General features: G+C 58.3%; 1 long non-coding RNA gene across 1 annotated transcript; it reads right to left on the reverse strand.

Annotated features, from left to right (window-relative positions):
• Nucleotides 1–1502: 1502 nt before the first annotated feature.
• LOC142069416 (uncharacterized) lies at nucleotides 1503–9852 on the reverse strand. Its single transcript, XR_012665238.1, has 4 exons — nucleotides 9776–9852; nucleotides 8891–8952; nucleotides 7617–7906; nucleotides 1503–1627 (listed from the first exon to the last, which is right to left on the reverse strand). It is a non-coding gene; the product is annotated as an uncharacterized LOC142069416 (long non-coding RNA).
• Between the last annotated feature and the right edge of the window lie 1872 nt (nucleotides 9853–11724).

Genomic DNA, 11724 nt, shown 5'->3' on the forward strand with positions numbered 1-11724 from the left:
GCTCAGTGGTATCCCAGTACATCAGGTGGCACCTCAAAGGGGGGCAACCTGTCGCACTGGGGACTGGCCAAATCCAGTGTGCACAAGTCCACAAGACACATTGAAACTGGAAATATACGTTTTTAACAGAGAAAGTAATAGACCATTGGAACAAACTGAGCAAGGGGCATGGTGTGTGATCTTTTGTAACTCAAGATGGGACATTTTTAAGATGCTCTAGTTTAAACAGGAATTATTTGAGGGCAGGTCTCTGGCCTGTGTTATACAGGAGGTTACAGTGGTCCTGTCAGGCCTTAGAGTCCATGTATCAACCTGAGAAGGACGGATGGTGCATGTGGACAGGGCACTAGATGACAGATCAGAGGAGGACTCTCGGTATCTGTTCATTGCCCTTGAGAAAGCCGTCGATGTGGTTCAGGGCCTCTTTCTCCTCCGAGTCTGGCCCCATAAAGCAGGAGGTGTTAGCAGGTGATGGTGAATCTGATCAAAGACAGAGCAGTGGTAATACCTGGGGCTGCCAAGCTGCAGGCTGGATGACAGATCTTAGAGGAAATCCTTGCACCATGCTCCCGCCCCAGCAAGGTAACAGCCCCGAGGCACAACAGGGTCTTGCACAGTGATCCCTGGCTTCCCCACCTCATTGCTGTCCAGCCCAGCAAAGATCCAGTTGCAGCCCTGGTTCCCAGCCGCCACCTCACTTCCCCGCCCAGCATGCAGGCTCAGCCTGGGGATTGGGGGAGAGCCACACTTGGAAGGAAGGATGATGTCAGGCTATCAGTGGTGTCCCCGCTCTCCGGGCCATTGCTGGAGGGGGCAGAGGAACTGGCAGTGAATCGGTCTACTCCCTGCTGCGGGAGAGGGAAGAGCTGCCCAGTCTGCGTGGGATACGGGGACCCAGGGCCTGCCCGTTCTGCTTGTTCTGACTGCCTCTCCTGCCATTGACAGCCAGCCAGAGCCACCAGGTGTAACCTGGGCAGGCCCTGGGCTCCCATCATCAACCACCCCCCAAACGCCCTGTGCTGCGACATGCGTGGCCCCCCTGCAAAGGGGCCAGCAGATGGGTCTGCAACATCAAGGGGCATCTCATGCTCTGGCTGGCGCGCTGCAATCCTAGACTTAACAACCCACCATGCACCGAGCATCCCCTTTGACTGGTGGAAAACATCCTCCGACCCTGCAGAGTGACGGATCAGGGTGGGCAATTCAGTCAGTCTCCACCTGATGCTTCTGCTGCTGCCCCTAACGCCCCCCTCGGCTGTAGAGGCTGCAGCTGCTGCCAGCAGGAGGGGCCATTACCCCTCTGCCTGGGTTTTCCTGTGTCTCCATCTCGTGGCAGCCCACAGTAGTACAAGGTCTATGGAGTCTTCTCCCCCAGTGACACCCTGGTCTTACAACCCCAACCCCCAGAGGGGCCAAGCCCCACTGCAATGCAAGGCCATGGCCCCTGCCATTTTTACAGCCCCCTCCACCCACCGACCCAGGAGGCACCCACTCACCAGCATGGAAGGGCTGAGGCACACACCTCTCCTACTGCTGTGGGCTCTTCCGCTTACTTTCCTGGGGGAAGTTTCGTCTCCTCCCAGACTCGGATGGGCTTGGAGGGGCCCTTGGGGACTTCCTCAGCATCCTGCAAGAAGCCAGGACAAGGCATTGCTTGTGAGTGATGAGAGGCGACTGCCCTGTTCAGCATCAGGGCCAGCCCAGTTATTTCTGTTCCACCAGCGCCTACAGATGCCAGCTGAGATCAGAGCCTTGTTGCACCAGGTGCTGCAGACAATCCCTGGGCCGTAGGGCTCAGACTCTAACTAGCCAAGGCAGCCAGCAGGGAAACAAGGGAATGGATGTGCTCAACGTCACCCAGTCAGTCAGCAGTACAGGCAGGATTAGAACCTAGGTCTCTGGACTCCCAGGCCAGCACCCCATCCCGCAGGCCAATCGGCCTCCCCTGGGTCACTCCCGCCTCTCCTTCTGCTGGTTCACAAACGGCACAGCAGACAGGCTGAATCCAACCACTCAGGATTCTTCCTGCTCAGGGAAATTACCCTGATCCCTTCTCCCAGGAATATTGGGGTTGTGGCAGGTCTCAGGTGGGGGAGGCCTGCGGAGTGGGGGAGCTGGGGGCGGGCTTGTGAGCAGCAGGAGTTGCTCAGACACCACCGTGAAGGGGAAGGAGCAGAAGGCAGGAGAGCCACAGGCAGGCTGGTACCTTCTCTTCCAACCTCCTGGCCCCTTCGTCCCTGGTTCACTGTGAGCTGTGGGAGCTCTCTGGGGCACAGGAGCTGGCTGGTGCCCAGATGGAACGACGTTGCTTATTGCACAGATCTCGTTTTTCCCGAACATTGAAAATGCTGCTACAACCATACCAGGGCCCGCCAGGATCCTTGCAGCTGGTCAGTGCTAAATTGTGAACTGTGCCCTGGCCTCCCCGACGGGGGCAGTGGGAGAGGGTGGGGCTGGCCCAAGGCCCTGCTGGATTGCGTCTCACACGTACGGGTCCCAGTGCTACAGAGCTCTGTGCCAGGGGCCGTGCTTTTTGTGAGTTCCGCAGCTCGTCTCTCCAAGGTCTGTGTGGCAGCAGCTGCTGCAGAGAATCCCAGGCCTGATTCCTCCCAAGCTGGGTCTCCTGAATGGCCCCTGCCCTTGGGGGCTCCATTCCTCACCCAATGTCTCCTGCTGACTCTCCAGCAGCTCCACGGCAGGTGTCCTAATGCAACGCTAGCCCCCTCCAGCGCTCAGGGGGACTGTCCTGGTAAATAGAACAATGGCTCCTGGCAACCTGAGAATGCCTCTTCCCCCGGCAACCTCAGTGCCATTCCCGATGGAAGGGATGGTGTCAGCAAAGGTGATGGAGGTGGTCAGGCCTAGTGGTTGGAGCTGGACTCAGGAGGCCAGGGCATGGGTGGAGCAAGGCTGGAGGGAGACCAGGGCTGGAGTAGGACTAGGAGCAGGGCTGGAGCAGGCTAAGACTGTTGCCAATGTCAGGCAGGAGTGAGTTCCTGGCCCTGGAGTCATGTTGAGCAGACTGAGCTGCTGCTGTGAGACTGATATACCTGCTCTGGGAGTCACAGGGCCAGTTCCTGGCTTGTAAATTGGCTGGAGCCAAGCACAGGAGGGACTCAGCACCTTACAGATGGCTCCAGGGGGCGCTTGGCTCCCGGCCTCGCTGGGTACTGACATGCCAGGTGCAGGGGGCAAGTTGCAACGCCAGGGAGGAAATTGGGGAGGCAGGAGTGGCATTGTGTGATCTGGCACAGGCGGGAGCTAACTCCCCACATCCGTACACTTGCCAGCGCTGGTGGATTCAGATCCAAACCCGAATCTGGCTCCAAATTCACAGCTCGTCCCTCTCCCAGATCTGGAGCGGCTGAGACTCCAGCGCTCTGTGGAAGAGGCCAACAAACGCCAGCTCCTGGGGTGGGCTTTCCCCGCCAAGGCAATCTCATGCTGGGAAGGAAGATTCCCAGAGCTGGCAGCTCCACTACTCACACTCCCCGATTCCTGGGAATGAGCCAGAATTAGCGCTCGGGGTAGCCAGGGGGTCTCCAGACCCCTACATGGGAGAATAAGTTCCATCCCGGATCCTCCTTCTCGCTACAGTGCAGAACGGGGATTCACAAACTGTTCCCACCCCCACCTCCCAGCCCACGCAGGCGGCTCTTTGCACCTGCCCAAGCTGCTGGGTGCCTTGGCCGTGGGATGTAAAACGGTCCCGTCTCTGCTTCCTCTCTCACCGCTGCAACTACGCAGAAGCTGCTTTAATAGCAGCCCCCCCACCTAACTGAGGCTCCGGCCTTGCTAGCTGCTCAGTGCCGTGGCAGCCCCAGGAGATGATTGCTGTGCGGGTCTCGGCCCAGAAGGAAGCAGTAACTTCTTGACGCAGGGAGAGCAGCACCACCATAGATCAGGGAGGTCTGGCAAGGTCAGTGGCTGGCTGGGGTCTGACAGCCCAGGAACCCAAAGCAGATTGTCAAAGGCCAAACCCCTGTCACCACTGGCTCTGTAGCTCCCGCTTGCTTTCAGTCTATCTTAGGCACCATCCTGATCCTCCTCCCCCTTGCATCTGAGCACTGCCCAACCTCTATTGCATTTATTCTAACCGCCCCCTGCGGGGTAGGACCTGGCTGCTACCCCACTGTACAGACAGGAAACCACGGCACAGAGGGAATGAGTGACTTGCCCGAGGCCACGCAGAGCATCTGTGGCAGAGCTGGGAAATGACCATGGGTCTCGGGCGTCCCAGGCTGGCACCTTCTCTTCCAACCTTCTGCCCCCTTCGTCCCTGGTTCAGTGTGAGAGCTATCTGGGGCAGAGGAGCTGGCTGGTGCCCAGATTGAACTACGTTGCCTCTTGCACAGATCTCGCTTTTCCCAAACATTGAGTTTGCTGCTACAACCATACCAGGGCCTGCCAAGATCCTTGCAGTTGGTCAGGGCTAAGCTGTGAACTGTACTAGATAGGGAAGACGAAACAGGTCTTCCATCGCTACCACAGCTCTGTGTTATATGGGACTCACTGCTGGCTCAAACCAACCAGCCCTCCTAAAATGGAGCCTGTAAATCCTCCAGCCCTGCTGTTCTCTTTTGTATTTCTGTAGTGCCCAGAGGCCTCAGTCCCGGATCAGGGCCCCGTGGTGTTAGACAATGTACAAACACAGCCCAATTCCACCAACATGGGGTCTCCTGGGCAGAGGGGCTCCATTTCTCGCCCAGTGTCTCCTGCCAGCAGAGATGCTCTGAGAGACGTCTATGCTCTGGGCTTCCCGGGCTGGGAGGCAAGTGTGGCTGTCACTGGGTGACTCTGCTGACTCTCCAGCAGCTGCACTTCAGGTGTCCTAATGCAGCTCTAGTCCTCTCCAGAGCTCAGGGACCTGTCCTGGCATCAGACTGCCCTGGTAAATAGAACAATGGCTCCTGGCAACCTGAGAATGCCTCTTCCCCCAGCAACCTCAGTGCCATTCCCGATGGAAGGGATGGTGTCAGCAAAGGTGATGGACGCGGTCATGCCTAGTGGTTGGAGCTGGACTCAGGAGACCAGGGCGTGAGTGGAGCAAGGCTGGAGGGAGACCAGGGCTGGAGTAGGACTAGGAGCGGGGCTGGAGCAGGCTAAGACTGTTGCCAATGTCAGACAGGAGCGAGTTCCTGGCCCTGGAGTCATGTTGAGCAGACTGAGCTGCTGCTGTGAAATGGATATACCTTCTCTGGGAGTCACGGGTCCAGTTCCTGGCTTGTGGTTGGCTGGAGCCCAGCACAGGACGGACTTGGGGCCTGACAGATGGCTAGAGGGGGCGCTTGGCTCCCGGCCCAGCTGGGTACTGACATGCAAGGCACCCCAGGGCATTATCACCAGCCCGTTCGCAGTCTTGGCATGGCAGTATGTTTCCTTCCCAGTCGCCATCCCCTGGCATTAAACCAGGAACTCTGCACTGGGGATGTGTACCTGGCAGCATGCAGCCTCCTGAGAACAGACAGGCCAGGGTGCAGGGCAAGGGCTCCCAGAGAGAAATAGCATGAGGGCAATGCTGGGAACCCCCAGGCCATCTTCAGATAGACCATGTGGGTGCCCCGGCATCTTGGAGAGCATGAATCTAGCTTCAGCTCAGCCTTTGTGTCCCCCCGTTCTCTGCGCTAGATGGGTCGGTCTCCTGGAGGGACAAAGTGCTGATCAGGAGTTCCTGGATTATCCAATGTCAGTTTCCAGCTCTTGTATAAAAAAAAAAAAAACACACAAACGGTGACTTCCCTAACACAGGAGCTGGCCTTCTTCAGGCTGTGCTGTGCCTGTATATGTTCCACTGTAGGGGCGTGTGCACCCAGGGCACGCGAGTCACAGACGTTTGCCAACAGTACCACGGAGCGGTGCCTACGCCCCTGCTCTCCCCGTGTGCTCGGGCTCAGACATCAAAAGGGCACATCTGCCACCTCCCTCTCAAGGCCTTCGCACCTGCGTGCTGCCAGGTGAACATCCCCATTTCTACTGAGGCCTCAGGGGCAAGGTTTATGAGGAACCAGCTGGAGTTGATCCCGCACTGTGTTGCATCCCTACGGCAAGCTGGGGATCCAAACTGACACTCACGGGTTTGAGCCCCTGCCTAACCAGGCCCTGTTCCCTCCCCCCAGGCAGTTGCTGGCCCTGAACTCCTGCAGGCAGCCATGACACCCAGGCACTCGGGGCTCGAGAGAAGGGCTATCGCCGGCTGAATGACCACTGCCTGTACGGTGGGGATTGAGGCCACTTTGCCAGCAGGTGCCCCCCAAGTCCTGTGCTATGCTGAGAGATGAGTGAATATATACAGTACAGAGTGCAGCACCCCCTGACGCCGGGCAGGAGGACTGGGAGATGCGTAGGATACAGAGCACAGCGTCCTCTAACCCCTGGCAGGGGGGCTGAGAGATGGGGGTGTAGGGTACAGAGCACAAGGGCGTGGTCTCCTGCCCTGACTGACTGGGAGGGAGCCACGAACACCCCTGGTGGGCAGAACCGGGACACCCATGGCCGCCCTGCCAGAAGCAGAAGGGCAGACAGGAAGCAGAACTGTGCAAGGCCGGCCCTCCAGCTCAGATGGGAGAGAGCTGCCAGATGAGCAGGATGTCTCTTCCACGCTGAGGGAGCCCAGACCTAACTGAGAGCACTCTCCTGACAGAGACCCAGAGGGGCTGCCGGAGCTGCCAGATGCCGGAGACTCAGAGGAGCTGGTGGGGCTGCCACTAGCCGTCTACCCCAGTGAAGCGAACGACCCTGGAACCCAGGTACACACGGAATGGGCATGTAGGAAGGAGCCCAGGGCAGCTGAATACGGTTCAGCCATGTTATTGACTACAAGCCGGCCAGTGTGTTGCCGTCAGATTTTCCCTGCTGCCCCAGTAGCGGACCACTCCGCCACTGTTAGGGCCCTGGGCTGGGACACAGTGGAGTGGGAAGGCCTGGGTTCCCCTGCCCCCACCACCCCACCGTCAGGAGTGGCAGCCTCCCCACCTGGTTGTCAGGAGGCCTGCATTGGTCTGGCACCCGCCTGAATCAGGACGCCAGATGGTTGTGCTGACTCTCCCACCAGAGAGCTAACCTCCCCTAGACTGTGACGGCTCTGCCAGACTGTATGCCAGAACCCCCCTACTTGATTGCTGCCCAGCCCTGATCAAGGGCCAGGCAAATGGACCTCCTGCTGCTCAGCCTGTAGGCCAGAGCTCCTTCTCGATTGCAGCCCTTCCCTGATTGAGGGCCCCAGGAAAACAGACTCTCTACCATTGCTTGGCCTGACTGCAGGCCAGAAGCATTAATACTGAGCTAATTTTCCCCTGAACCAAGGTACCCCGGAAGTATCATAGCGAGTGGAGTGGTCTCCCACCCAGATGGATGGGGAGGGAGCTGCAAACCCCTTACAGCCTCTCTTTCTACTCGTCCATACTTTTCCTCTAAATATGTCAAAACACAAGCACGCAACCTTCTCCCGGCCAGACACAGAAAAATAATACAAAATAAATTTTCAGAATGTCTGACACCACCAAAAACGTACACGACCGGAAACGGGAATGGAGGGTGGAACATAAACCCTACATGGGGCACGGAAAACTGTCAAAAAGTACATAGTGATAAAAGCTATCAAGCAGTTAACTACTCACATGGCTGGGGAGGGCAGGCGGCCAATGGGGAAGAAGCCATGGTCTGGCACGAAGTGCTCCACCCTGCTCCAGGCAGGCTCTGGTTCTCCAAGCCCCCAAAGAAGGGAGGTTGGCTTTACCCAGAGCTAGGGCAGCTGGGCAGCTCCAATGACCGGGCTCTCCCTAGTACACATCACTGTCATCCTGAGGAACAACGTCCATAGGCTGGAGCGGGCTGGAAGGTGGTTCTTGAAAGTATCCAGGATGGGGATAGTCTGCGAAGCCAGGCATCGGACCAAGAACTTGCTGTCCTGAAGGAAATAGAGGTCAGAGCCACGGCGTTCTGGAAAGCCCCGGCAGACCAAGCCAGCGCTGTACCTCTCAGCCCGTGACAAGGAGGCAGCAGGCTGGAGGCAGGGGACTCGCGGGAACAACCAGCAACCCTCACTAAACATCCCCGCTGCCCTCCATAGCTGGGAGAGCCTCCAGACACAGGCAAGAAGTCACAATGAACCCCATTCACTCACTATTTCTTGGACTGCCCTGTTCCTGCAGTATCTGAGTGCCTCATCCCTGCCTGTATTTACCCTCCCCCTTCCCCCCAATGCACAGATGGGCACTTAGGCCCGGAGAGGGGGAAATTCACAAAGGGGGCTTGGGCACTGTTAGGCTACACCTAACTTCAGGTGCCCTGCTGCCCTCCAGGAGGGAGCTCAGCCATTCTCTAGCTCCGGTTGGGAGGCACAGCTATGAACCTGCTCCGGGAGTGAGGAGCCTGAGCTATGTCACCCCCTCTTCCCCTTTTCCCCAACAAATGTGGAGGAGACACTGCTCTGCCCTGCACTGGCCCAGGGGTCTGGGCATGCAGCAGGGAGGTAGATGACCGGACGTCACCTCGGCTTCATTTGGAACAGTGGCTTGACCCCAGGCACCCCACGTGGAGGTGACTGCCCCAAACACTGGGCTAGTGAGTGCAAGGGGGGAGGCAGGACCCCACCTTGGCTGTGTTTCGGGGTGGGGGGGGCAATCATCTGCGAATGCCAGGCAGCTCAGGTCCAGTTTGGGGATCTGCCAGGCCACAGCTATGAGGTCAGGGCTAAGTGCCTGGGCAAGTGCCAACCAGGAGACACGACAGGGTGAGGGGGCAGCTGATCAGGGGTTGGGGGATCTACATTTTGCATCCCTTTGTGGCTTTCGCCCACAATCACATTGCTGGCGTCGGAGATTGAACCCAGCCCGTGGCTCTGGGCCATTCGTCCCCCTAACGCTCAGTGCTCAAAGCGGTTACCACTCACCGTTGCAGATAGCATCCAGCTTGTCTTGGCTCCTCTGGTCCAGCTGCCAGGCAGTGAGCCCTCTACACACACACACACAAACAGCTTGTCACCTCCCCACATCCCCAGCGAGGGTGTCAAAGCATCTGTCACCCTCCAAGCAGTGGGGCTTTCTCCCGCCCCTCGCTGACCAGGACGTGCTCCTGAATCCCCAGGGAAAGGATGAGTCCCCAGGGATAGCTGTGGGGCTGGTTGCCAAAGGAGAGCATAGCACCTTGAGGTTTCACTACCAAGAGTCCATGGCAGGACAGGGGCGGGGGGGACTGCATGGGGAGCAGTGGGGTTAGAGGGGGCCCATCAGCCAATCAGGGCAGTTTGGGGTGAGCTTGCAAACTCCTGCAGGTTTCTGATACCCCTGAGCCTTCATTCGGCAATCAGGAGCCCAGGGGTTACTTCTCGCTGCCGGCAGGGATTGAGCAGAGCCTGGGACCGGATCCAGCCCCCCAGCTAAAGGGACCCCTCTGCTCTGTGCTTACCTAGGAACCTGATGGCCACTTCTCTAATTGGAGCCTGCAGGTTCTCCAGAAAGGCCATAGTCTGACACAGGAAGGTTTCTGCTCTCCCCTTGTAGCACGCCACCGAGGAGCCAGAACAAGGGAGCACCAGATTATGAAAGGCCTTTCCGTCCCGCAGGCCGGGTTCCAGGTCTGTGGAGTGGCCTGCCTTCGCCCCTCCTTCCTGTGCCAGGGGGGGATCACGCAGAGGGACTACACCCAGGGCCAGGTGTGGTCCTGGGGCTGGGGCTCGGTGTGGGCACAGAGCCGGGCAATGGGGTTGCCCTATCCACCGATTCCCCCACTCCTGCCAGGGAGGGCTGCGCAGTGAATGACCCGAGGGCTCCCTCACCCGGCAGTCACAGCTTCGCCACAGCTCCTTTTGCTGGATGAGGGCACCGAGTTGGCGCCACCTCAGGAATTGCGCAGCACTGCTGAGGGTGTCCCAACACACCTGCAAAAGAAGAGGGGCCAGAGCGAGCCGGCCACGGTTACGGGAGCTGGAAGCCAGGGCCGCCCCTAGGCATACGCAGCTGCGTTGGGCACCATGAAATTTGGGGCACCAAATTGCCCCAAATTTCATGGTGCCCTAGGCAGCTGCGTGCTGCATACGGAGCAGCCTAAGCTCCAGTGACCAGCCCCATCCCTCGGCCAGCCCCACGCAGGCTGTGCCCACTACTAAGGGCAGGGCAGTCCCGGGGGAGGGGGTCCCAGACAACTCCCTCCACCCTGCCTCTTACCCTTCCCCCTGCTCCGCCCCTGGCCTGCCCCCATTCCACCTCTTCTCTGCAAGCCTCTTCCCCCAGCAACCCCACACTCACCAGCAGTGGCAGGAAGTGGAGCAACCCGGTCCCAGCCCACGCTACTCCGCCAGCTCCCAGCCGTGGCGCTCAACTTCCCTGCGCTGGTGAGTGTGGGGAAAGGATCGCACCCCCACACTCACCAGCGGCAGGAAGTGGAGCAAGGTGGGCCCAGCCTGCTCCGCTTCCCTTGCCCCGGCCCCAGCCATGTCACTCGGGTGGGGAAAGGACTGCCCCATGCTCTCACCAGTGCTGGGAAGCGGAGCGCCGCAGCTGGGAGCTGGCAGAGTAGATCAGGCTGGGGCCGGGCTGCTCTGTTTCTCGCTGCTGTCAGTGAGTGGCGGGGTAGGATCCCTTTCCCGAAACCTCTTTCCCCGAGTGACACGGCTGGAGCTGTGGCCAGGGAAGCAGAGCAGGCTGCTCCTGGCTCCCCGCTAATCCCCCGGGCCACTCTGGGCCTGTAGGGCCCCCAAAAGTGGCCCCCCACAGCTCCTGCCTCCCAGACCCTAGTGGCGGGTGGAGGGGGAGGCCTGGGGCTTCACACAGCCCCACCGCAGGGGGGCTGCATAAGGCACCCAAATGGCTAGGGACGGCCCATCTCTGCTGGACTAACCCTCCTCAGTCTCTTTGGGACAGGACTCTTAGTCAGCAAGGAAAAAGGAAGAGGGTCAGGGATGAGATGTTCAGCAACATGCTCTACAGCACTGATGACCTGCCTAGGAGGAGGGCCACGAACCCTGATCTAAAGGGGTGAAATTACAGGCTGGAGATGATTTGAACCACAGACCCCAGAAGGCAGATTATGGAAACCGTGACCTGAGGGGCTCACTTTGGGGAGCTGAACTCGGTTGAATATATTAGATCCCAAGAGAGGAGGAATACTGCTTTGAAGACTTCTTGCTGTGAGTGGATTATTTTGGGGAAGCTAATGGGAAACTGATGGGTCACCCCAGGCCACAAAGGGTTGCCCTGGGACAGAACCTGTCTACGGTCCCAATTTGGGATGGGATCTCCATTTTATCTTTTGAAAATTTTCAGGATGGGAAAACCACCCCTCCCCCAGCTCTACTATTTAGGTTTGCTTCTTTCTTGTGTCCCGGTAATGGGGTCGCTGCTTCTGAGCACCTGTCATGGCTGGGGATGGCTCTGCAGGTACCTCTGCCTCAGTGTCTCCTCACCAGGCTTTTCCCTCTCTCCCAAGAATTCACATTGCTCAGCCCTCCGGCCAGGTCACTCCCAGAGTTCAGCCCCTTTCAGGGTACTCAAAATACAAAATAAACATGACCTGTGGCAATAGTCTCAAGTTAACATGATGTGACGTTATGAGTGTAATATAATATCTCATTGAAAGGTGACAGGGCCAGAAAGAGTTAATTAACTCCCAGACTGACCTGACCCATGGCGGAACTTTAGAGACTGGTTAGGAAGAGATGTAAATGAATAGAGCTTTGAAATGCAGCCTGTATTGTTAGAGATAGAAGAGTAGCTGTTTGCTCAGGTC

The sequence above is a fragment of the Caretta caretta genome, chromosome 1 (genome assembly GCF_965140235.1).
Source record: "Caretta caretta isolate rCarCar2 chromosome 1, rCarCar1.hap1, whole genome shotgun sequence".
Lineage (NCBI taxonomy): Eukaryota > Metazoa > Chordata > Testudines > Cheloniidae > Caretta > Caretta caretta.